At 36.8% G+C, this 24817-nt stretch overlaps 2 long non-coding RNA genes across 3 annotated transcripts in view; one reads left to right on the forward strand and one right to left on the reverse strand.

Annotated features, from left to right (window-relative positions):
• LOC309505241 overlaps nt 1-24817 on the forward strand; it is an 81093-nt gene that overhangs the window by 45405 nt on the left and 10871 nt on the right. The gene's annotated exons all lie outside the window — the stretch shown is intronic.
• On the reverse strand, nt 12240-15008 carry LOC309505230. Of its 2 annotated transcripts, XR_014208367.1 has the most exons (4): nt 14840-15008; nt 14299-14462; nt 12900-12994; nt 12240-12386 (listed from the first exon to the last, which is right to left on the reverse strand). It is a non-coding gene; the product is annotated as an uncharacterized lncRNA (long non-coding RNA). The 2 variants fall into 2 exon arrangements; XR_014208368.1 differs by lacking the exon at nt 12900-12994 and having other exon boundaries at nt 14840-15005.

Below are 24817 nucleotides of genomic sequence, written 5' to 3' on the forward strand. Positions count from 1 at the left end.
TGTCATATTAAGAGAGCACATATCTAGAAGTACTTTAGCATAATTTGGACTGAAGAGTCAAAAAATGTCCACAATATTATTATATGATATGTTCAATACTATATATAATGAAAGCCTGTGCCACTGTTTGGTTGTTTTTGTCGTCTTAGGTCAAAGTATAATAGTTTTCAGTTTTCAGCCTCTTTAATTATGACCTTGGTGCTAATGCTAACATATTATTCATCTGAAATCTGGTGTGCCTATTTTTGCAGGAACCGTTTTTTGAATATTCATTTTATGCAAACTACACTTGGAACAATGGAATGATTCTTAAAGTAGGGGGCTAAATCCAGAATTGATTACTGCAGGAGGAAAAGGCCATAAATCCTCGGTTATATTAAAGAACAATTGTGTCTCCATTGTGGAACCTATAAAAATCCTAATGTCCAATTCCACCCAAGCTCTGGTAAATTATAAAGGTACTTAAGGTTGACATGTTTATGTATATTCCCATACCTCCCCTGCACCAAGTCAATTAGCTCTTATTCCTGGTCAACAGCTTGCAAAAGCAAAGACCACAGCAATTCCGGTAATAGCTAGAGGATGGGCGGCCCGTGAAAGATTTACATTTCATGCGGTCAGATGGCATTTTTGCTCCAACTTCTGCTTGTTATATCTTTTCATATTAATATGAGTAATGAGTTTTTGATTTTTAAGGCTATTGAGTAAGCTCAGACTTAACAGCTGCCATTTGATTAAATTTGTCATCTAGCTTTTAGTTAAAAACCTTAGGAGTCACACGTGTCACTTCGTGCCTCCATTAGCGCACAAAGGTAATGGATGCCGATTGGGTTGTTGGCGGTATTATGAGGGCTAAACTGTGTCCATCTAAGGCTATCAGCACCCTTTATATCACTCAAAGAGGATACTATATGTCAGTGTATATTTTATGGGGGTGGATATGAAACAGACCAATATTCCAGATCTTGAAATGAAACAATTGATGTCATTTTTAATTATTGTTCATGATTCATTCAACCTGTTCTCTTTGGAAAAACACGTCTGTGGCAACATTTCTGCAATAAGATATTATGTTGCTTCTTGCACTTTTCGCAACACTTTCAGAGTGAAATGACCAGTAAATGTCACTAACAACATTTCAGTTTTATCCGAAACGGATGAATGTGAATCTGGAAACGTTTTACTTTATTGGTTGTTGTACATATTGCGGCAGTTTGTAAATGAAATGTCTGGTGAGTGGCTCTAAAAGGTTAATGCTCTATCGCCTTTGAAAATAATGTACAACTGATCTAAACCTAACCAACAGAGTTACCAGAAGCAGAAGTGAAAGAACCATGCAATTTTAGCTTGCTTCTAAAAATCTTTGAGATCCTTAAACAAGTGGCATGACCTTTTTTTCATTGGACTCATACCCAAGTGTTTCGCATAGGAAATGCAGTGGTGTACCAGGTGAGCTACCGAACAAGTTTACTATTTAAGAAATACCATACATATGGAGCTGTTTATGTGATTCAAACGTCAAAATGTATTAGTTTAAATCATGTATTATGGTTAAAGAGTTGAGGTCATAATATAGTATTGTGAGGAGCTGTGTGAAAATAAGTCTTTATTAATTGATCATTTGCCTCGTAATCATATTGTAAAAAAGTTGTTGGTATTTTACTCATTTCAGCTGGAAACTGGAAGTTTTGCAAAAATGTGGGTAGAGACATGTTTTTCCAATGAGCCTAGGCTTTTTATTTATTTATTTCTTACTTTGGACCACTTTTTGAAACTTCCCAAAAAGAAAGGGAATGTAGAAGTAGGAGTAAAATGGCAAAAACAATAAAGTGCCTGTCACTGAACTTCCTTTAAATGGCTGTTGAAGCTCCGACTCTCACCCACTATTCATTAGGGCAAGTCTGAATAGGTCCTATTAATTACTGCTGACACCTCCTTGTTGTGAATTGCGTGCTTGACACATAAATAGGAAAACAAGCATTGCGGGGATCATGCACGAGAATATGAGCAAAAAAGGGGAGAGGTATCTGGAAATTAATCATACTCCAAATTGTAAGCGGTGAAAAGAGAAAAAGATGGGCTTCTATTCATGTCTCCCATAATTTGTGGCACTTCTGAACAAAAACATTAACAAAATACACAACATTGAAGAGGCAGAAAGGGACAGTTCATCAAACTGCATTTCACAGGCAGGAAATGTATTTTTAAAAATCACACTCTCTACTTTCTCCAGTTTACCTGTGAAAAGCTACATTATGGACACATTTCCTCCCATGATGCTCGGGCCTTTCACAGGGAATAATGGCCACTCTGTGTGTGACGTGCACCATAAATCAAACAAGCTCGCGTTGTGTTTACCCTTTAGAGATGGGTTGAGGCTTGCAGAAACAGTATCTTCACCTTCCAGCTGTTTCCCCTTTTCCACTCCTGCCGCTAATCACAGCATTCAAACCTCTCTCAGCCATTGTCTCCTTCTGAGTTTTGCCAAACTTTACCTCCACAATGTCACTGCTACTTCAGGAGCCTTCCCCTACCCCCACCTTCAATGCTGCACTCTATTTGAAGATACTAGTCTAAGCAGACTTTGGCTGTGCTGTAAAGTTGCTAACAAGTTACATGTGGGTGAATTTAAGTACCTGAATGTTGCTTCGACAAAACTTTGAAATAAATGGGCGATTGGTTGAAACTTTTCAAAAATAGATTTTCTAACGATCAGGGAAACAGGGTTGTGCTCAGAACTGAATTGAAGTGATTGTAAAGACGTTTACATTGTTACAAAATATTTATATTTCAAATGAATGCAGTTCTTTGAACATTCTATTCATCAAAAAATCCTGAAAAAAATATATAGCAGGGTTTCTAGAAAATATTAAAGAGGCATAACTTTGATAATAAGACTTTTTTCTTGGGCACTAAATCAGCATATTAGAATGATTTCTGAATGATTAGAATAAATAAATGTTATTTAAAATTGTATTCATATTTCACAATGTTACAGTTTTTTATAGTATTTTTGATCAAATAAATGCAGCCTTGGTGAGCAGAAACATAAAAAAATATTACCAACCCCAAAGTTTTAAATAGTCCAGGTCATTAATTAAATGAGAGCTAATTCTTAAATTCAGAATTTTGTACAACTTGCAGTAAAAATGACAAAATAGATTAATTTTTCTTTCATCTTCCTCTTCCGCTTTCTCTATTGGTATGTATTTGTGATTAGAGGATGCTGTCCTTCTCTAAACTCCTCTATCAGACCCCATCTAAAGGTTTTCAGGTACAAAAAGCTTCTCTTAGACTGCCATTTTTTTTCACAGCTCCAGCTGTGAAGGCCTAGGCTAATTGGTAGATCCACCAGGGAGCTCTTGAATGAGCACTCCCATTGAGGAGCCCATTTGCAAGCATGAGATCCGTCCTCTAGGCTGCCACTCAGTGGCAATGGGGAAAAGAGGAGTGAGAGCAGATCGGGGAATGGGGGTGAATGTTGGCAGAAATAGAATAGCCTTGAATAATAAAATTAAAAAAAGTCAAAGAAATGCCAGTACATTTTATCTAGTAAATAATTTTAAATGTATATTTAAATGCATGATTCACCCAAAAATGAAAATTGTTATTTCTTTACCCGCATGTAATTTCAAATTAATATGACTTTGTTTTGAAATGTTGACAAATGTTTCCTTTCAGGGCCCAAAAAAAAAAAAAAAAAAAAAAGGGCAAAAAAGTATTATAAATGTAGTCTATACCCCTTAAATGCAACAATAGTCTTTCAAAGCCACAACAGCTGTGTGTGATTAACAGAGTGCAGTGTAAGTTGTTATTCCCTGAAAATCTTGCTTAACAGCCATTGTCACAATTTTATTTCATTGTTTGAAACAGATCAGTTTGGACATTGTGCTATGCAATTCTCAGTTGTTGTTGTTTTTTTTTACAGAAGAAAGAAAAGGATAGATTATGTATGATGACATATTTAAAATTTTGGGTGAACTGTTCCTTTAAATGTTGTTGTTGTTGTGGTGAGACTCATCACTGAGACCACAAAGAATGTGGCATATATGATTTGCTTTAAAACAGTTTTTTTTTTTTTTTTTTTTTTTTTTTTTTAAGTGTAAACAGTTACAAAGGCATTATTGAACATTGCTCATTCACAGCTGGTGGGGACCTTGAAAACGAACGAGTTCGACACAGTAAGTGTGGGTAATTGACAGGCACAGAATGAGTCCGGTTTGAAGTGGTCCTGCTTTCCGGGCGGCTCATTCTGCTTGTTTGTCATGTAGCTTGCAATCGATGGTCAGGCAGACCTCAGGGAAGAGCTGGGCTGGAGGGCAGATATGCAACAGAGCCCCTTTTGTTATGTTTCCTGGGCCACATACCACAAGCCAGGGTCCTGGAGGGTACCGAGGGGAAAAGAGATGAACTGGACAAGAAATGGAATAAATGTTCTGTTCTAACAGACAACCACCCCACCCCCAGATCCAGCACCCACTCCAAACCCTGAGCTCAAGAGTGATTCCTCAATAACTGACATTCTTAGTAGCCTACTCTTTGTTCTGGTTTTCTTCAATACGTGCTCTTTCTGACTCTTATATGACTCTTCATCACACAGATGTCTATGACAGCTCTTATTGTAATTGCAGAGAGAGTAAATTATTATATACTCCAATAAAGTGATGACATCATCACATCCAATTACACATGGACAAATATGGTGATGGTCCTAATTTCATTGTACACTCTGCTGGTTAACTTGCCATGAATATGCTAACCAAGGCTGCAAAAATACAAAAATAAAATAGCAGTTTCATTACTTTTAAAATATTAACAATATAATCACAATTTAAAATACTTGGTGTCTATTTCTTTTTCATTTATTTCCGTGGTGGCAAAGCTGAATTTTCAGCATCATTACTCCAGTCTTCAGTGTTACATGATCTTTCAGAAATCATTCTACTATGCTGATTTGCTGCTCAATGAACTATTTGAAATATAAATCTTTTATAACATTATACAACCTTACTAAATAAAAGTATTAATATTTTCTGGAAAATCGTACTAACCCAAACTTTTGAATGATATATAATTTATATATTTTTAACTGTTTAAAAAAAAAAAAAATCACATTATATGTTGCAGTCTTGTGCTAAACTGCTTTAAATTACCTTTTAAACTTAAAGCATAACTTTTTTCCTCCAGTCTACAGTCCATATCCCATAATGACAAAGCAAAAAAAGAAAAGAAATGAAATTGCTGCAGTTAAAAAAAGAAAAAAATTGGATATTAATTTTGAGATTTGCTAAAGATTACATTTGAAATTTTACTCAATTATTAGGGTTTTTAAAAATAAACTTTGAATGTTAGATGACAGCGAAGGTAATCTATAAAACGAGGGAAATTGTGCACATTAAATATCTGACTGATACAAAATGAAAACAAATTAAGATTTCTAATATCAGCCAATAAACGATACTGAAACTTAAATGTAATGTACACCTATTTATACTGGCAGGCACATTTCTTAATGAACAGTTGTGGGCAGCTGCAGAGAGCAAAAGTAACCCTACTGTGACATCTTCAGTGGCAGCAGGAAACAAACAGCAATTAGATGAATACTATAATTGTGCAGACATGCAGCTAGAGAACGTCCCCCTGTTGTATTCTTCAGGAGCTGACCTGTTTCTACAGGAGATGTTGAACAGCCTCTCCCTTCAACACTTAACAGTCTTTCCCTTCAATATGGCTCAGATGAGAGACTCTGAACTCCCACTCATCTGCGATAAGGTTGCCTTGGGAGAAAGTTAATCATGAGAAATGATAATAAAGATTTAAATTAGTTGTACTGGGATCACACAGGAACAACTTGTGATTTGTTCAAGTTTGTAATTACTATCAGCACCAATCCAGGTTAGTCCAGTACTGGATGTAATTCACTCAATTAATAATCAATAATTCAATAATCAAAGGCTCTAAAAAACATTTTTCTTTTAAATTATATGTTGAAGTTAGCCTGGGTTTCCCCATGCTGCCTTGAGCGCAGCGCGATTTTATTCACGCTGCTAGTCAGCATGGATTCCATGGACCAGATTTTCGCCTCAACTAGGGAACCAATCACAGAACGGGGAGGGAGCAGCAAGACGATGACGACATCTATGCGACACACTGAAGCAGTTTGTTTATATCTATGGATCCAACATGACAGACGTAAAAATATATGCATATCTTTAGGAACACATCTACAAAAATATGCCTGTATTTCAAGTTGATAAAATAATTTAAAATCCACATCAGTTTATTTGTGCCGACGCGCCACGCCCTCCCAGGATCTATAACGTTACCTAGGCTACTTTCATTTTTAAAAATTCATCATAACCGCACGCGCGATCTGCTTGCAGTCGTCGAGATGGATGCTGAGGAGTTGAAGAAAAGAATAGCTAGTGGAGATTGTAAAGTTGTCGACAATACGTCATAAAAAAATCAAGTCCAGTGTGTGGGAGAAATTTGGAGTTATCTGAAGAAAATATTGTGAAAGGCTTTGCTGCAAACATTTTCGTGTTGGATAGCCGCAAATGTGGAACTTCATCCCTGAGGAAGCACGCAGAAACTGTGGTAACAAAGCAGTTCTATCGAACGGTATTTTTCATATTTAACACTGCTAAGTATGTGTGGTGTGCAGGGCGTGTTTGAAACGCCCAAAATGGTCAGATGTAGGCTAGATGAAATTGCGTGGCATATAGTGTTGTAGCCGCGTCTGTTCGATTGGTAAAATGTTAGGCTACTCAGTTTTGTGGTAACGTTAGCCATGTTCTTCATGTTCTTCATGCCTTTTGACAGCTTCGGCATAAGTTGTCCTTGTGTTAATTGTCGTGTAATAACTTCTGTATGACCTGGCAATAAACATTTTTGTAAGTGTGTCTATAATGTGAGTCTAAACTGATTTTATTCCGTGTGCCGGTTCTATTTTAAGCGGGTCGGGTGCAGATTTTAATTAGTGCTGCTGTCGGAAAACAGGTCGGGTGCGGTTTTAAGCACTGCGGGTACGGGCGGGTGTTTTTTTTTTACAAAAATTTACAAAATCGGACCCGTGCAGGACTCTGGTGTACAAATAAATCTCTGACCCGTCGTCGTCTTCGTTGAATATCTGTCGCTCTACATACGTCATCTGGTATAATTGAAACGATTGGCTATGAGCTACGTATAGGCGCATTTGATAGACATTTGTAGCGCCCAATAAACGGCTCTGGGCATTCGTAAACCACGCCTCAAATACGAGAAAATGAACATGTGGTTCCCAGACCACGTCTCAAAGAGAAAGAGGTCTGACGTTAGCCAGGCTATGTTGAAGTTACTTCATACCATAATAAATCAACATATACAGTACATGCATGCATAACTACACCAAGTTTGTCGTGCATCTTGCGTGGCTTTTGAGTTTCGCTTTGCTAAGCAGTAGGGCGTGGCCAAAGCCAGTTAAAGTACTTATTCTACCGTGTTTGCTAGTACTTGTTAGAAGAAGCAGTCGAGCAACAGGAGAGGGCATCAGCTTGTGAGTGTTTACATTTCTCATTAGATTTTAGCGCGGTTCTTCGTTGCTAGGAAACTTTGTTTTGTTTACTGTGTTTACTGTGGTAAAACGTGTGCTGAAGTAGCATTTGTTTGTTTGCTGTGCATCTCGCATTGGCTTTTGAGTTTCGCTTTGCTAGGTAGTGGCGTGGCCTGCTGTATTCGATAACGGGGAATTAGGCGTATATAATTGATTAGTGCACCGTGGCAGCCCTTGTGTAAAGACCAGCGACTCTACCTGCGCGACTCCACCGAGCAAGCTTGTCGGTGACAAGGCACTCGAGTATTATTTTCTTCTTGTTTCCTTTCTCTTCTACACAACCACTCTTTCAGTATGTGTTTTCAAATCCCTACTACTACTAACACACGTAAATCAAATGTCACACGTAGGAGGCAGTACAATCCTAACAACCTGCGTACCTTTACGGTGTCTTCTAGTACTTTATTCTCTTTTCCCATCGGTCTCTGGAATTGCCAGTCCGCTGTTAACAAAGCTGATTTCATTACATCTATTTCTAGTCATTCAGGTCTAAGCCTATTGGCCCTGACTGAGACCTGGATCAGACCAGAGGACACTGCCACACCTGCTGCCCTCTCCACTCACTTCACTTTCTCACGGTCCGCCTGACCGGAAGGGGTGGAGGTACTGGTATTCTCATCTCAAACGATTGGAAATTTGATCCTTTACCACCTCTGTGTGACAACAGCTCATTTGAATCACATTCAATCACCATCACTAGTCCTATTAAAATCCATTTTGTAGTTGTTTATCGTCCCCCAGGTCAGCTTGGCAGTTTCTTGGAGGAGCTTGATGTGCTACTCTCATCCTTCCCGGAGGATGGTACTCCTCTCATAGTTCTTGGAGACTTCAACATCCACCTAGAAATACCTCAGGCTGCTGATTTCCACACTCTGCTTGCCTCATTCGATCTCAAACGAGTTTCTACTGCGGCTACTCACAAATGAGGTAACCAATTGGACCTTTTTTACACTTGCTACTGCTCCACTGATCAGATCTGCACACCTCAGACTGCACACCTCAGATCACTCCTCTTCACTCTCAACCTTACCCTGCCTCAGAACACAACACACACTCCTCCACAGGTCACCTTTCGGTTAAACCTACGCTCACTCTCACCCTCTCGCCTATCCTCTTTGGTCTCATCCACACTTCCTCCCCCTGATCAGCTCTCAACACTAGATACTAACAGTGCAACTGATACTCTTTTCTCCACTTTAACATCCGGCTCCGACAACTTCCGCCCCCTTTCCTCCAGGCCAGCCCGCGCCACACCCTCTGCCCCCTGGTTATCTGATGATCTCCGCGAACATCGTTCTAATCTCAGGGCTGCAGAGAGGAAGTTCTGCAAATCTAAAGATCCTACTGACCTTGGTCTTTATCAATCCCTCCTCTCTTCCTTCTCTGCTAACTTCTATACTGCTAAAATGACTTACTATCACAACAAAATTAACAATTCTTCTGACTCTCGCATGCTTTTTAAAACCTTCAACCCTCCTCCTCCTCCTCCTCAACCCTCCTCTTACTCCTCCTCCTCCTTCTCCTCCTCCTTTATCAACCCTAACAGCTGACGATTTTGCCTCATTCTTCATAAATAAAAAAACACCATCAGCTGCCAATTTACCAAACCACAAACTGACACACACATTTTACCAGCTAACACACACATTCTACCCTCCTTCTCCCTGCTTTCAGAGGCAGAAGTCTCCAAACTCCTCCTTTCCAATCGCCCTACTACCTGTCCGCCCTACTACCTATTCCCACTAATCCACTTCAAGCCATTTCTTCCTCAGTTGTACCTGCACTCACACACATCATCAACACCTCTCTTCACACTGGTACTTTTCCCACAGCATTTAAGTAGGCTCGAGTAACCCCACTGCTTAAGAAACCCACTCTAAATCCAGCACATCTGGAAAATTACAGACCGGTATCCCTTCTTCCATTCATCGCGAAAATACTTGAACACTTGAGTTGTTTTCAACCAGATCTCTTCCTTTCTTACACAGAACAACCTCCTGGACAACAACCAGTCTGGTTTCAAAAGCGGACACTCAACTGAGACTGCCATACTCTCTGTAATTGAAGCTCTGAGACTGGCAAGAGCAGCTTCCAAATCTTCAGTTCTCATCCTGCTGGATCGGTCTGCTGCCTTTGACACAGTTAACCACCAGATCCTTCTATCAATCCTAAAGACGAAGGGCATCTCGGGAACCGCACTTCAATGGTTCAAGTCTTACCTCTCAGGTAGGTCCTTTAGAGTGTTGTGGAGGGGTGAGGTGTCTAAGACCCAACATCTAGCTACTGGGGTTTTGTGATTCAGAAACATGGCTTTTCCTATCACTGCTACGCTGATGACACACAACTCTACCTCTCATTCCAACCTGATGATCTGACGGTAGTTGCTCGCATCTCAGCCTGCCTGACAGACATTTCTGGCTGGATGAAGGACCACCACCTTCAACTAAACCTTGCAAAGACAGAGTTGCTTGTGGCCCCGGTCAACCCATCACTACACCACAACTTTTCCATTCAACTAGGTTCGTCATCCATAACTCCATCAAGGTCAGCCAGGAACCTTGGAGTTGTGATTGATGATCAATTGAACTTTACAGAGCACATTGCTAGAACTGCCCGGTGCTGCAGATTTGCCTTGTACAACATTAGGAGGATCAGGCCCTTCCTATCAAAGAATGCTACGCAACTCCTTGTCCAAGTGCATGTTCTATCCAGACTGGACTATTGTAATGCTCTCTTGGCAGGTCTTCCAGCTTGCACTGTCAAACCTCTGACACTGATTCAAAATGCTGCAGCAAGAGTGGTCTTTAACAAGCCGAAGAGAGCACACATCACTCCTCTCCTCACAAAATTGCACTGGTTGCCAGTTGCCGCTTGCATTAAATTCAAGTCACTGAAGTTTTCCTACAGAACAACCACTGGCTCTGCTCCCTTTTACCTAAACTCATTACTTCAGACTAGGGATGGGGCCGATCCGATCCAGTATCGGTATCGGGACCGATACCAGCGTAATTCACGTATCGGATTTTCCCGATCCAACCTGCGGAGATATCCGATATCCATGAGTCATGTCTGCACTTTAACGTTTTCTGCTTAAATTACTCCAAAAGTGATTCCCTCCGGCTAGTCTGCTAGCTGGCTGCAAACTGCGGAATGGATTTACTGAACGGAGGCGCGGCTCAATGAGACACAGAGTTATGAGACACGCCCCCGCTCAGGAAATCCATTCCGCAGTTTGCGGCTAGCCAACAACGTCCGCTGTGTGGAAATACTTCACACTGGAAACACCGCAGAGAGCAAGACAGCGAAATGCAATGTTTGCAAAGCTGTAATTCATTGCTCTTTGAAGCTCCCTCGCGTCGTACAACACAACGGACGCAATCAAACATTTAAAAAAGCACCACGTTACTGTGCGTTCACACCAAACGCGAATAGCGCGTCAAATTCGCGTCTATTTGGACGCTTGAATATTTTGAATCCATTCGCGCCCATACAGAAATGTAATATATGTCAATATGTAAATTACATATATAATGTTAGTGCCCATGTATGTCTGCTGCATATATGAGAATATATGCAAAATTCATATATGTAAAACACATACACATATGAAACATATATTTCAAAATATAGCAAAAATGGCCGTTTTCATGTAAGTGCCATATATTTTCCCGTATATGCACATAAATGTGAAATATATGTAAGGCGCATATATGTATACATGCATATATGACGCATATATGTATACATGCATATATGACGCATACATGCATATATGACGCATATATGTATACATGCATATATGACGCATGTATGTATACATGCATATATGTACATTTGTATAGTACATACTTTCACATATTAGGGATACAAATCTTATATCTGAATGCCTTGAAATTAAATGCCTATAGTTGGAGATTTTGTCTATTGTGTGAATACCAAATATAGTATTTTAATACAATAATGCAGTGTTTTCTTTGTCATTTTTGACAAATACATCCACAAAGTACCATAACCATATGCCACAGCTTTAAAAATGCATCAGTATCACATGCATGTACACTGTAAAACTTTTCACTGTAAATTTACAGTAAAATACTGTCAGCTGGGTTGCCATCCACATACTGTATTTTTACAACACTACTACAGTAAACAGCATTTACAGTACTCCACTGTAATTACCAATTATACCACATTTTACATTATTAAACTTGTCGACAGCAATAAATTGTATTTTTACAGGGAATACTGCTTTTATTATTACATAATTAAAATATTATACTTTAAGGTTTCATAAGAGTAGTCACACTAGGAAAAAGAAAACAAAATTTTCTGGGTTTTAAAACATTTATTTAGTTAAAATGCCATCTGTGAACATGTTGGCTGAATTACTTTTTAAACATAAAATGCAATTTTAACACTTAACAACAAACAGGTAACAGTTAGCACTTAATTAAAGGAATAGTTCACCCAAAAATTTAAATTAGCACATGATTTACTCACCCTTCAAGTCATCCTATATGACATTCTGCTTTCAGACGAATACAATCAAGAGTTCTATTAAAAAATGTCCTGGCTCTTCCAAGCTTTATAACGACAGTGAAATGCTGTTTCTTTTTTGAAGTCCATAAAAGTAAAAACGAAATCCCATTCAAAGTCTGCAAGGTTTTGCAGAAGTGAGGACACCTGTAGGCTTACAGTGGTGTTCTTGTTTTGCACAATTTGGCCAGTTTTCTTTAAAGTTACTTGTCCTTTCTTTGTTTTTGATCCACGTTCAGGATTGATGTCAAGAAAGCATCTAAAAGGCAGAAAAAAAACAACTATTAAATATTATTAACTGAGTGTATATATTTTGACAAAGAGAGAAAGCACAAAAGCTGTCTAAAACTGAACAACATGAAAAAAAAAATGCAATGTTGGATGTTGTGATCAATAACTGATATTTTTTCTGCCCTGGTAAAATACATCAACTCAATGTGTCTGTTTACATGCAACACTGTCAACTAACTAAATTTTTGGAAGTGGGGTTGCCAGATTTAAAGTTTTATTCTACAACTTTTGTCTACTCATCACCCAGCTCATTAACAATATCATCCCCTCATCAGGTCCATCAGAGTATCAGTGGAAAGGCAGTCTTTAGACTCTCCGTTTATATAGAGCACACACTGCCAGAATCCAGCCCAAACATTTGTGACAGAAATAATTTAACTTAATTGCAAGCCTTGCAATGTTTATTGCATATATGACATGATTTACCAGACTAAAATGCATGTTTGCACCCAAAAATGTAAATTCTGTCATTATTACTCACCCTCAAGACTTTTGTTCATCTTCGGGACACAAATGAAGATATTTTTGATGAAATCCGATAGTTTTGTCCTTCCATTGATAACAATATCATTGCAACTGTCAAAGCCCAGAAAAGTGGTAAAAACATTGGTAAATATATAGCTACAGTGGTTCAACCTAAATATTATGAAGCAGGGTTTCTGCACATTTTTTAAAGTCAAATTTAAGGCTTTTTAAGACCTTTTTAAGACCCGAAGAAATCAAAATTAATACCATGCATTAGGGGTGTGCAATATTGACAAAATATGTCTCGATCGATATTTTCAAAGTTTTCTTGATAATAATTAGATAACATTTTACTGATTGTGTTTCTGTGCTTGGTGCCATGGCTTGTTTAGGCCTGTTGACAGCTGACTGACAAAGATATTCATATTTTTCATATTCTATGCAGTGGTCAGTTTACAGCACTGACAGAAATTAAATTTTTTTATTAAGGGGTAATATTTGCCACCTTAAATTGATTTCAAGGGGCATTTTCACCTATATATGGACATTTGTAGATGTTTCAACAAGATATTTCACATCTACTGCAGTCAGATTCACCCGTGTTCACGCTGAAGGAATCACTCACATGGCTGGGCACTTGTATGACACATCAAGGATATTAAGAGGCTAAAAGCAGGTTTAAACATTGCCCCATTTAAGTCAACAGGGTGCAAATTTTAAAAAGAGGATAACACGGTGTAGGCAACACCGATTTTTGTCGTTGTTCTCTGTATTGACAGCACTCCAAATTTACAAAAAAATGAGCTCAATGTTAAAATTGACCGGAGTTCTCCTTTAAGGTTGCACTAGTTACATGGATTATTTAAACAATGTTTTTACTAGCTTTCTGGGCCTTAAAAGTTGCAAAGACGTTGCTGTCTATGGGTGGTTCAGAAACCTCTCAGATTTCATCAAAAATATCTTAATTTGTGTTCTGAAGATGAACGAAGGTCTTACAGGTTTGGAACGACATGAGGGTGAGTAATTAATGACAGAATTTTCACTAATCCTTCAACTGAAAACAACTTGCACTGACATATCTTAAAATATATGACTGCCACTGTTTTATCTCAAGATGCACACCAGTAATGTTTTTTTTTTTTATGATACATTATTATAAAAGCTGCTTAAATACCCTAATTTTATTAAGGCCTAGACCTGGCTTAAGCTAAGCCCTGTATGGAAACCAGGGCCATATTGTTCATACCAGTAGTCAACATAATAAATACTGTCAAGTCAAGGTTAGTGACACAATTCAGTCTAATATATATTATATATATATATATATATATATATATATATATATATATATATATATATATATATATATATATATACATATATATATATGAATGGCAAATATGCCAATGACTAACCTCTGAACAAACTCAAGGTGCTGCCTCTTCCTGGTACTGCAAGCTGAACTCATAGGAGGAGGCAAACAGCGCTGCCAGGCCAGTGATGAAGTCAGGCTGTGATCCTTCACACACACCTTGACCTTCCAAACTTAATATCCAGCACTGGTTGCTTAGAGATTGACCTGTAATGGAATAAAAAAAAAAAAATTAAAAAAAAAAATTAAAATAACTACTGTGGGTTCCACTGTGGTTCGATGTAGTTGTCTATTCATAGTTCTATGAATAAAAATTTTCAACTAAAAATTAAAATTGGTTAGAATGCTAGAATGCACTGGCATATTTATGTTTGTTTTAAGCATAAACTCAGTTAATTTTGACTTATTCTTTCAGAAAACAAGACCATTTTTACATGTCTCTTAAATGCTTCTTCATGTAAGAATTGTAGATATCTGGACTGGAAACAAAATAAAAACACTAATTAAAAAAAACATATTTTGCAGTGGGGTCATTTGATGGCTTTTCATTTTAGGTTTCATCTACCCCTTTAATGTTTACATACCAGGAAATAAGTCGTGGACTTTCTGGCAAATGTAGATTGCTGGACATCAGCGATGCAAATTCCTGAAACAATTTTTAAAAAGGACAGCACAACCTTGATCAACAGAACCAAAACATAAAACATATTACAGATTAATGAGATTTGCTTAATAATCTCTATTTATCTGCTTGAAGGATAACACCGTCTAACTTCTTTGAATTAGGGAGTAGTTGTAGGACCATGGGATGGCAATCAGGAATAGGCCCACTACATTTGAAAACAGAATTAGGAACATGGATTTTCATTGTTTCAAAACAACGATTCAAAAGCACGATCACAGACCTGACAGAATTTGACAGCATTTTTTTTTTACCCCATAGACTATGTACCACTAGGCTACTTAAAAGCACTTACATTAACAATGGCCATCAGATTACAAAGAAAAAAATATATATCAAATGCACGGCATGCAAATAGCATGGTAAAGGTTGCCTATTATATGAAATGTCGAAGTTAACGTTACTTGGTAAACAGGTGAACAGAGTCAGTGACTTGCTTGCGCGGCCACGGTAGTAAACCGCGTTTGCAAAATCAAACCAAATAACGTTACGTGAAAACAATGTAGAAATGCGAACGCAAAAAAAGATAAATAATAACTTATATATTGGCTTACCGTATCACTCAGTTGAACAATTCTCCATCTTCTCAAACTCTAAATCCCATTTATCGTCCCGCGCAGATTATTCAATGACAAATTCTTCCATCCGTCCTCAGGTAGCTGCTACCTTTAACGTCGTCCAGCTGCGTCACAGGCAACTAATGTTTGAAACACGAACCGAACCTCAAAAAAGCTTTAAAATTGCTCACAGATTCGCAGACATTAGCCGTTTCTCAATGTCAAGGAAGGATCCTCGGAAGCCAGAATTTCGAGGATGCTACGTCATCGACATCCGTCGAAGGACTGTTCCAATGTCGAGGATCCTCGGAATTTCAACCAAGGACTGAGTCCTTCGTTCGAAAAATACCCATATACAGGAAAGGATGCATATGTGTAGCCTTCGCGTTCTTCGCGCTCTCAAATCACCCACAATCCTATGCGCGCAGCTTTGATATCTTTTTCAAAAAAATTCTAAATGTCGGACGTTAACGGAGTCGGAGCGTTAACGGCGCAATATGCTTTCAAATGTAAGTATATTTACGTTACCAAACATTTGTTTAAAAAAAAAAAATACATCCATTATGTTATGGGTCAAATTGATCCGCACTGTTTAAACACACTTGACAGTCAAAGAATCAATATGATTAAAAAGGAGTTTATTGATTTAAAAACGATTATATTGCCTGAGTGAACAGAACTGCGTCCATAGCAACGCTCTGTTTTTCATTTTCACTGACGTAATGACGCAATGACGTGCACTTGCTAGCCTGTTCCAGAGCCGTTGAAAAATGTGTTCTCTCCGAATGCTAAAGAGGAGCCTCGCCTAGCCTCTGAAGGAAGTGACTTGGAAGGACCAGTCCTGCCAAGGAAGTATCCTTGACATTGAGAAACACCTATTGTTTATCTTGATAACAGGAATGATTATTTGTTCAGTTGAATCCCGCTGACGAAACAAGTTTGCCTGTTGTAGCTGCCTAACGTTACTGTCTGCTCGCATGACGCGTCACATTTGAACTGAATTGAGCGCGAAAGAAATCAATCCCACAATGCAATGCCTTTTCAGTCAGTATGATGGTATGATCCTATATAACGAATTTATCAGGACGAAAACAGAAATGTGCTGTATATTTACAGCTGTTCTGTAAAAGATACAGCTTAATACTGTATTATGGAAATACAGTACAATTCTGTAAGAAATTCGTTGTAAATTTACAGTAAAGGGTTACAGTGTGTTTACATACATTTATTAAATATGTGGAAAACAAATATGTATGTCACATATTTATAATTAATGTTGTCCATATATGCGAGAAACCAATACTATACTGTAATATATGCAGATATATGGTATCATATATGGATGAACTCAAATATTTTCTTCACATGTTTGGACACATAAATGTTCATATATGTTGCAGGCATATATTGTGTTCTCAGATAAGTCAAATATATGTATAGATATATGTTGCAGGCATATATTGTGTTCTCATAAGTCAAATATATGTATAGATATATGTTGCAGGCATATATTGTGTTCTCAGATAAGTCAAATATATGTATAGATATATGTTGCAGGCATATATTGTGTTCTCAGATAAGTCAAATATATGTATACATATATGTCATGCTATTTAAAATATAAGTACATATATGGCCATATATTACATTTTTGTATGGGCGCGTCCAGAGAAAAATTGATGCGCGTAAAAAGCAAAAGTTTGAAGCGAAATTGACGTGAGTCTGAGGCAAAATCCGCTAGTCTGTTTGCAAGATGCTGATGTTGATCGAGCATTCATTGAGAGAGTTACCGCATCGGAGCGAGGATCACCCTTCAGATAGTGTGTGTGTAAGATGTTTACACTTGCACTTTTCTTATATTTCAAGACTCAAGTATTTGACATTTTGGGAATGTAATAAATATTGACATGCCAATCAATTTGAAACCCTTACAGTTGCATATTTGTTTTCAATGGGATTTGTTTAACTGTTAACAGGATTTCCTGTTTTTCTGACTTCCTTTTCTGACTTTATAACGTTACTTACCTCAAGTTGCCTTTTGGGACATACATACGTAACGTTACATATCATAACTTACTTGCCTGTTGAGAGAAGTTTATTTCAGCATCATATAAAATAAACAATAATGATAATAATAATATTAAAGCAAACACAACTCTGGTATCGGAATAGTATCGGTATCGGCCGATTTCCAAATTCAGGTATCGGGATCGGATCGGAAGTGAAAAAATGTGGATCGGTGCATCCCTACTTCAGACTTACGTGCCATCCAGAAACTTGCACTCTGCAAGCGAGCGTCATCTGTTGGTGCCATCTCAAAGAGGCACAAAATCTCTTTCTCTGACCTTTTCCTTGACTGTTCCTTGCTGGTGGAATGATCTGCCTAACTCAACCAGAACTTCTGAGTCCGCAGCCATTTTTTTCGGCAACACTTGATCCGTTAATACTAACACTTTCTCATCTATTCGATTTCTATTGATTAAAAAAAAAAAAAAAAAAAAAAAAAGTACATGTACTGTGTTAGATTAAACTGGGAAGGGTCATACCACTTGCATATTGTTGTCCTATTGTTAGTTTCACTGCTTCTATTGTTCTCATTTGTAAGTTGCTCTGGATAAAAGTGTCTGCTAAATTAATAAATATAAATATAAATATAAATGTAAGTAATGTTTGTTCATTTCTGAATGTTTGTTGACAGCCCTTCAAAAACAGCTGTGTATTCTGGCTAATTGTTTTTAACAATTAGTTCAATTAATATACTAATGAATAGGCAAGACACTTTATCTGTTTGTGTCTGTACATTTCAATTACAATTACAATCAGTAAAGAATGTTTTTTTTTTTTTGGCACTGAGCCAGAAATGTCCACTTCATTAGCACTCACACCAATCATTCCAGTTTTATTCTATTCTGAAGGATTTTACGGGTTTGTTTATATATTAATTGCTTAGTTTATATAACAAATATGGTATTATTTTTCTGTCTGTTGATAGTATTTTTTGTGATTTATGGAGTGCTAAAAAGAGATATCTAAAATGAGGTCTGTACCTAAAATAGGTCTTCGTATCATTAAAACATCCTACAAGTTTCAGAGCTTAAAATGTTATAAACCAAGCATTCATTTAATCAAGCTCAAAAAGGGCTCGTTTTGATATTGTGGGATCTGTGATGTCACACAGGCAAATACATTTGCTTATGACTGCTTCCAGACCGTTCTGACTGCGTCACAGAGTGGGTCACAAAGAAAAAAAAATTCTGACATGAGATTTTTATTTCAAAAGACGTGCATGAAAGCTGTTGACTTCTGTCAAATGCAGTTTAAGTAAAGAGTGCCTAAGAAAAATGTGTTGTCCTGATTTAGTATCTTATGATAAGCTGCGCTTAGTGACCATTGGAAAATGTGGGTCCCATAGCCAAACCAGTTGAGAACCACTGGTATAGGGTACAGATCCGCGGTTTAAACAGCTCGTTTGCATCTCTGTATAGACTTCTGTAAAGGATCCAAGCATTCAGAAACAAGTGGATCGATTATTTTAATGGCATCGGAGGACTATATGGTTCGGAGCATTTTGTTTTGTAAACGAGACTTTGCATAGAAACTTTTGTTGATGAGGCAGCCAACTGATATTGCAGCTGCTGCACCACAAACCGTAAGTTAAGGATTTCATAATGCTTTGTCTGTAAATTACTGTTTTATATGGATAATGTTTTCAAAATACTTATTCACATACAATGGGGGTTATGGGGGTATTCTATAAAACAGGTTGCATCACTTCCATTCCAGGGCTGGATTTCCCGAAACCTTCTTAACGCAATGTCGTTCTTAAGTTATTCCTTAAGCTGTACCTTATCGTTAATACGTGTTTCCCGAAACATTCTTAGTTAAGTATATCTTCTGTAAGTCAAACGTTCGGAAGGTTGGTCTGGACCACTCTTAGCTATACTTATCACTGTTGACAGTCTATAGGAATATAATTCTGAAGTTAATACACCCAGTGTTCAATTAGGCTAATTCAAATGTTTTCATGCAAAGAAAAAAATTGTCATTACACTGATTGTTGTTAGCTTTTTAATTATATTATCCAAAGGTATACATCAGCTGGCAAACTATTAGGCAGTAAAGGCTTAGGACTCTATTTAAAGGGAATGATTGAGTTGGGGAGTTTGCTCAAACTATGGCAGTGATACAGCGAACAGTTGTGCTAAATCTAAGAGCTATTTCAAAGGCCAGTGAAAGCATACTGCCAGTTAAGCCCTATTCAGACGGTAATTGTTTCTCATGGGGTCGTAAGGTATTTTCAACATTTACAGGGGTTAGTCTGTGATTTTATTGCCGTCCGAATCCAGAATGTCAGTGTTTTTCTTCCACCACCCGCGTAAAAATCCTTGGCCAAATTACCTACTGTTTTTTGTCAAATACCATGGTCATGTGCGCGTGGTAATTTATCTGCCGTCCGAATCCACATCTCTGAGTTTACAAGAAGAGATCACTTCAAACTTCACTGTTTAAATCCTTTTTTATCACTGCCGGTGCACCGTACATACAATGTACACTTTTATTACTGAAATTACATTTGAAACATTTGAAATGGGCCGTTATTGTGATAGCAATATATGATACAATTTTAAAATATGTAGGCTCGGCTATTATAGTTTGGAATATTTTTTATAATATCTCATTAATCCTAATAAATACAATTTCTGAATTATTTTATAAAGAACACCGCTTCCTCACATAATGCAGTGAAGCAGCCCCTGCATGAGTGAATTGATTCTCGAGCCATCGATATCAACAGATTCAGCACCATCGCCACGAACAGCACCTGGTAACGTCGCATGTAAGAAGGTATCTTAAAGGTAGGGTAGGTAATCCTGTTCAGAAACACTTTTTTTTTTATACTGGGTGAAATGGTCCTTCCATCCTGATAGTAGTCAATACATTATGTGTTTAGAAAAAGGAATGAAAAAAATCAGACCTCTGTAGCAGCTGCAGGACAGTAAAAACTCTGACCAATCACTGCCATTCGGTGCGAATGTAAAGAACCAATCAGATGCCTTCATGTCTCGTGCCCGCCCCGAGCCCCACTGCGCGCGCTGCCCGGCGTGCACTCATCACATGTCACCGTTCCCGGAAATATTCAGCTCAAAGCACCTGCATATGCAGTCAGCGAAGGCAAACAAGGCAAAAACTACTTCCTCGGACCCTGCCCGCGCTCTTGAACGACCTCCTCTGCTTCGCCCTCAACCCCGGACCTGTCCTCGAACCGACGATGCGGTACTTGTCTCCGGACTCGGAGTGTACGTTAGTCTTCATTAGAGTCAACAATGTTTTCATCATGGAAACTCTTACATGCAAAACACCGTATATGTTATGAATCTTACACGAAATTCATCTTCATCACAGTGTAACTGATGGTAATGGAAAAACGTGTATCAATGCAACCTGTTTTTAGTTTTGCCTTATAAATATAGCTCGTTACCGAATGAAACTTTACCATTATCGATATGCTAGCTTGATAGTGAGTACTAAAATAAATCTTATTTGTTTATATTCATAGTGATAAAGTTAGGTATTTTATTACATGTGATTCTGACATGATGTCACTGTATGTACTGCGCTCCTTCCTCTCCACTCGTCTCAAGTAATAAATGCGTCTTTTTCCTGCCTGAGCGTTTGGCGTCGCGCGTTCATGTGTTTTGGGGGCGTGGCTTTGGAAGGAGCTCAGAAGGGAGGGGGTGGAGTGAATGGAAATAATGAGCTGTGTTTATTGCAGATTAAAAGGTCTACAGTCACTCGATTTTTATATTTTCTTTTTCAGAGTACTTACATTTTAATTATGTATAAAGACAGTTTAAACAAATTTGGAATGTTTTTTTTTTAGAAAAATGATTACCTACCCTACCTTTAAGCAACTTCCTAAGGTATAGTTCGGGAAACATGCCTATAAATGGTATACCTTTAGATAAGTTATACCTTTATAGTCTTCGTAGCGCGGTAAGAGACAACGTTATCGGGAAATCCAGCCCAGGTCTTTTGTATGTGCTTCGTTAGAGCCGTTTTACTCAAGATACCTTCAAAGGAGCGAATAGAAATGAGCATAAGCGATGTCCATCGCATATGCAGATTAATATCTAAAAGTTATTATCACTCACATTTAGATATTTAAGTCGAATGTGATTAAACGGCAACAATAAAAAGAACTATCTAGGTTTGCTGATTACCTTAAAAGTCAATAGATATCACCTTCCATTCTGCCGTTAACACTTTCTCTGACAAGCGGATGTAATGAGACCTGTTTTCCCCCATATATACTGTATATATTCTTTTTTTTTTTTGTGCACGCACACACACAACATTTTTTTTTATTACATTATAAGTGAACCACAAGGAACATTTTTAAATAATCAACAACAACAAAAAAATTCCCTTGTGAAAAAGAAGTGTGCTTAATTGTATTGAAAGCGTACTTTTTGTGTGCTTAAAATAATCAAAGTATACTTTTTGAAAAGTGCACTTGCAGATAATATAATAAAATTAAAATTAAAGACCACTTAAGTGTACTTAAAGGGAATACACTTTAATGACAATATTTATTAACACACTTAAGTGCAGTTTTTACAAATGCACTTTGTAATAATATCTAATTAAGTTTAACTTAAAGTAAGTACACTTTCATCACAATATTTATAAACACACTTAAGTACAATTTTTACAAATGCACTTTGTAATAATATCTAATTAAGTTTAACTTAAAGTAAGTACACTTTCATCACAATATTTATAAACACACTTAAGTGCAGTTTTTACAAATGCACTTTGTAATAATATCTAATTAAGTTTAACTTAAAGTAAGTACACTTTCATCACAATATCTATAAACACACTTAAGTGCATTTAAAAAAAATGCACTTTGTAATAATGTCTAATTATAAGCTTAACTTAAAGAAAGTACACTTTCATCGAATATTTATAAAGACACTTAAGTACAATTTTTACAAATGCACTTTGTAATAATATCTAATTAAGTCTAATTTAAAGTAAGTACACTTTCATCACAATATTTCTTAACACACTTAAATACACTTTTAAAAAATGCACTTTGTAATAATGTCTAATTAAGTTTTACTTAAAGTAAGTACACTTTCATCACAATATTTCTTAACACACCTGAGTACACTTTTTACAAATGCACTTTTTAATAATGTCTAATTAAATGTTACTTAAAGAAAGAACACTTTCATGACAATATTTATAAACACACTTAAGTGCATGTTTTAAAAAATGCTATTTGTAATGTTTGCTAAGTTTTATTTAAAAATACATTTTAAATAATTATGATTTATAGTGTTTTAAATTTATTAAAGTTAAAGTTATAAGTTATTAAAGGGAATTTATTTTGATGTATTGACTAAAATATAAAATAACAGTTTTAATGGAAAACATGGAAAATAATTGATTTTAATTCCAACTCAAGTGTGTTGTCCAAAATGTATTTGTTAATGTATTTTAAATGTGTTTTGTCTATAATATATACTGTGTGCATTATGCAGTTGAAATGTATTTTTCCAATACATCTGCTTATACAGTATAATCCAGTACAACTTATTGTTGACATTTTATCACCAGCCCTTGCTCTATGAACTCAACTAGTGTCAGCTTTGTACATAATATTTGAAAATAAAATGTTATATATGAGAGGAGTCTAATAGTAATGTGTTGTAGCTACTTTACATCTGTGAACATAATACTTTCAATATCATTATGTTGTTCTAAGTCAATAAAACACACATTTAAAATTGTATTAATTGCGAGCAAAAGTTAAACAAATGTAGACAAAATGAATTTGCATTTAAATTCAGTTAAATACATTTAATTTTAAAAACACTAGACTACATTGAAAAAAAAAAGATTAACTTTTAGTTAGGTTAATGAGTAAAGTTTTGTGAACTTACAGAGTTTAACAACACAATGAGTTAGAACAACTTAAACAGCTGAAATAACATTTAACCATGCATGATTTATGAATATGTTGTTTAATGCGCATGCGCGAGAAATACTACGTCATTATGACGCTCTACTTCACTTGAGTTTGAAAAATGCGCTATGTTTTGCGATCCGTTTGCGATGCGTGATGATACTGAAGCTAGCCAAACGAGAACAAAAGGAGCACCACGTTTGGATGTTTGTTTGCAGATGAGACGTTATGCTGTAAATAATCAGTCAAGTAAGTATATTGATGCTTTCTTTAGTTATTTTTTTTCTCACCGTAACATGTCAGTTGCTGAGTGCATTTTATTCGCAGATATTATAAACTCAATAGACTCGGGAGGTGAATTAATCATGTTTTCAATCATTTATATATGATTGCATTCTAATAATGTCTTACATTGTAATGTGAGGAAGGCGTGTGTGGTCGTGTTCGAGGAATTTGGTTGCTGATTTTTTTTTTTAAACTAAACCGACTTTTTAAATTATTTTAAACAAGCTACTAAACATTTGCTGAATGCTGATCCAATATTGTAACACTCGAAGACGTTTATATGCATTTAATTCAAATAATCAATCTTATAACCACCATAAATATTTAATATATTACCCACCTCTAGAAAAAATGCTTGAAATGTGTTCAATTTCATTTTGTATTTAAAGAGTTGTTCAATTACTATTTGTTTTGGAATATGTAATATTTTTGGCTTTATCTGGATTTAAACATTCATTTTGCAGGATTAGTTCATATTTGTTATTGGAGATACAGTGCAAGCGGTGTGGAATCACAGACCTGTATTGAGGAGGTGATGTTACAAGATTTATCATGACAGCACATCCTGATCAAGCTAAAACACTACGTTCAAGTCACTAACTATCCCTATAGCTTTTAAATGTTTTGAATCTTTTGCATGTGCAAGTAATAAATTCCCACCTGTGCATTTACACATGCCCCTTTAATCATCATATATTTTATAGGTAACAAACCAAAGGAAGAAGGCTTGCAGCATTGCTGTCAACCGTGGTAAATACAGGAACAGGAACATCCTTCATGAAGATATGTGGGGCAAGCTTAAAATGTAAGAATACCTTTCTTAATTTGTATTGGTCCTGGGTTTGCATGGGTCATATATCTATATTTGTGTAATTAATAAAGTTATGCTTAATTCCCTGTAAAGTAGCAATAAAAAGGTTCTCTATTTTTAATCACTTTAAGCCCAGTGTCAGTAAAGATGGCGTAGTCAGTGGAATCCTGGTGTGTGTGGGAAATAGAAGGAACCTTGCCCAGCTTTCTACTACGATGTGGCCCTGATGACTGAGGTAATCAATCACATCAC

Source organism: Leuciscus leuciscus, assembly GCF_965113295.1.
Source record: "Leuciscus leuciscus genome assembly, chromosome: 8".
In the NCBI taxonomy this organism is placed as follows: domain Eukaryota; kingdom Metazoa; phylum Chordata; class Actinopteri; order Cypriniformes; family Leuciscidae; genus Leuciscus; species Leuciscus leuciscus.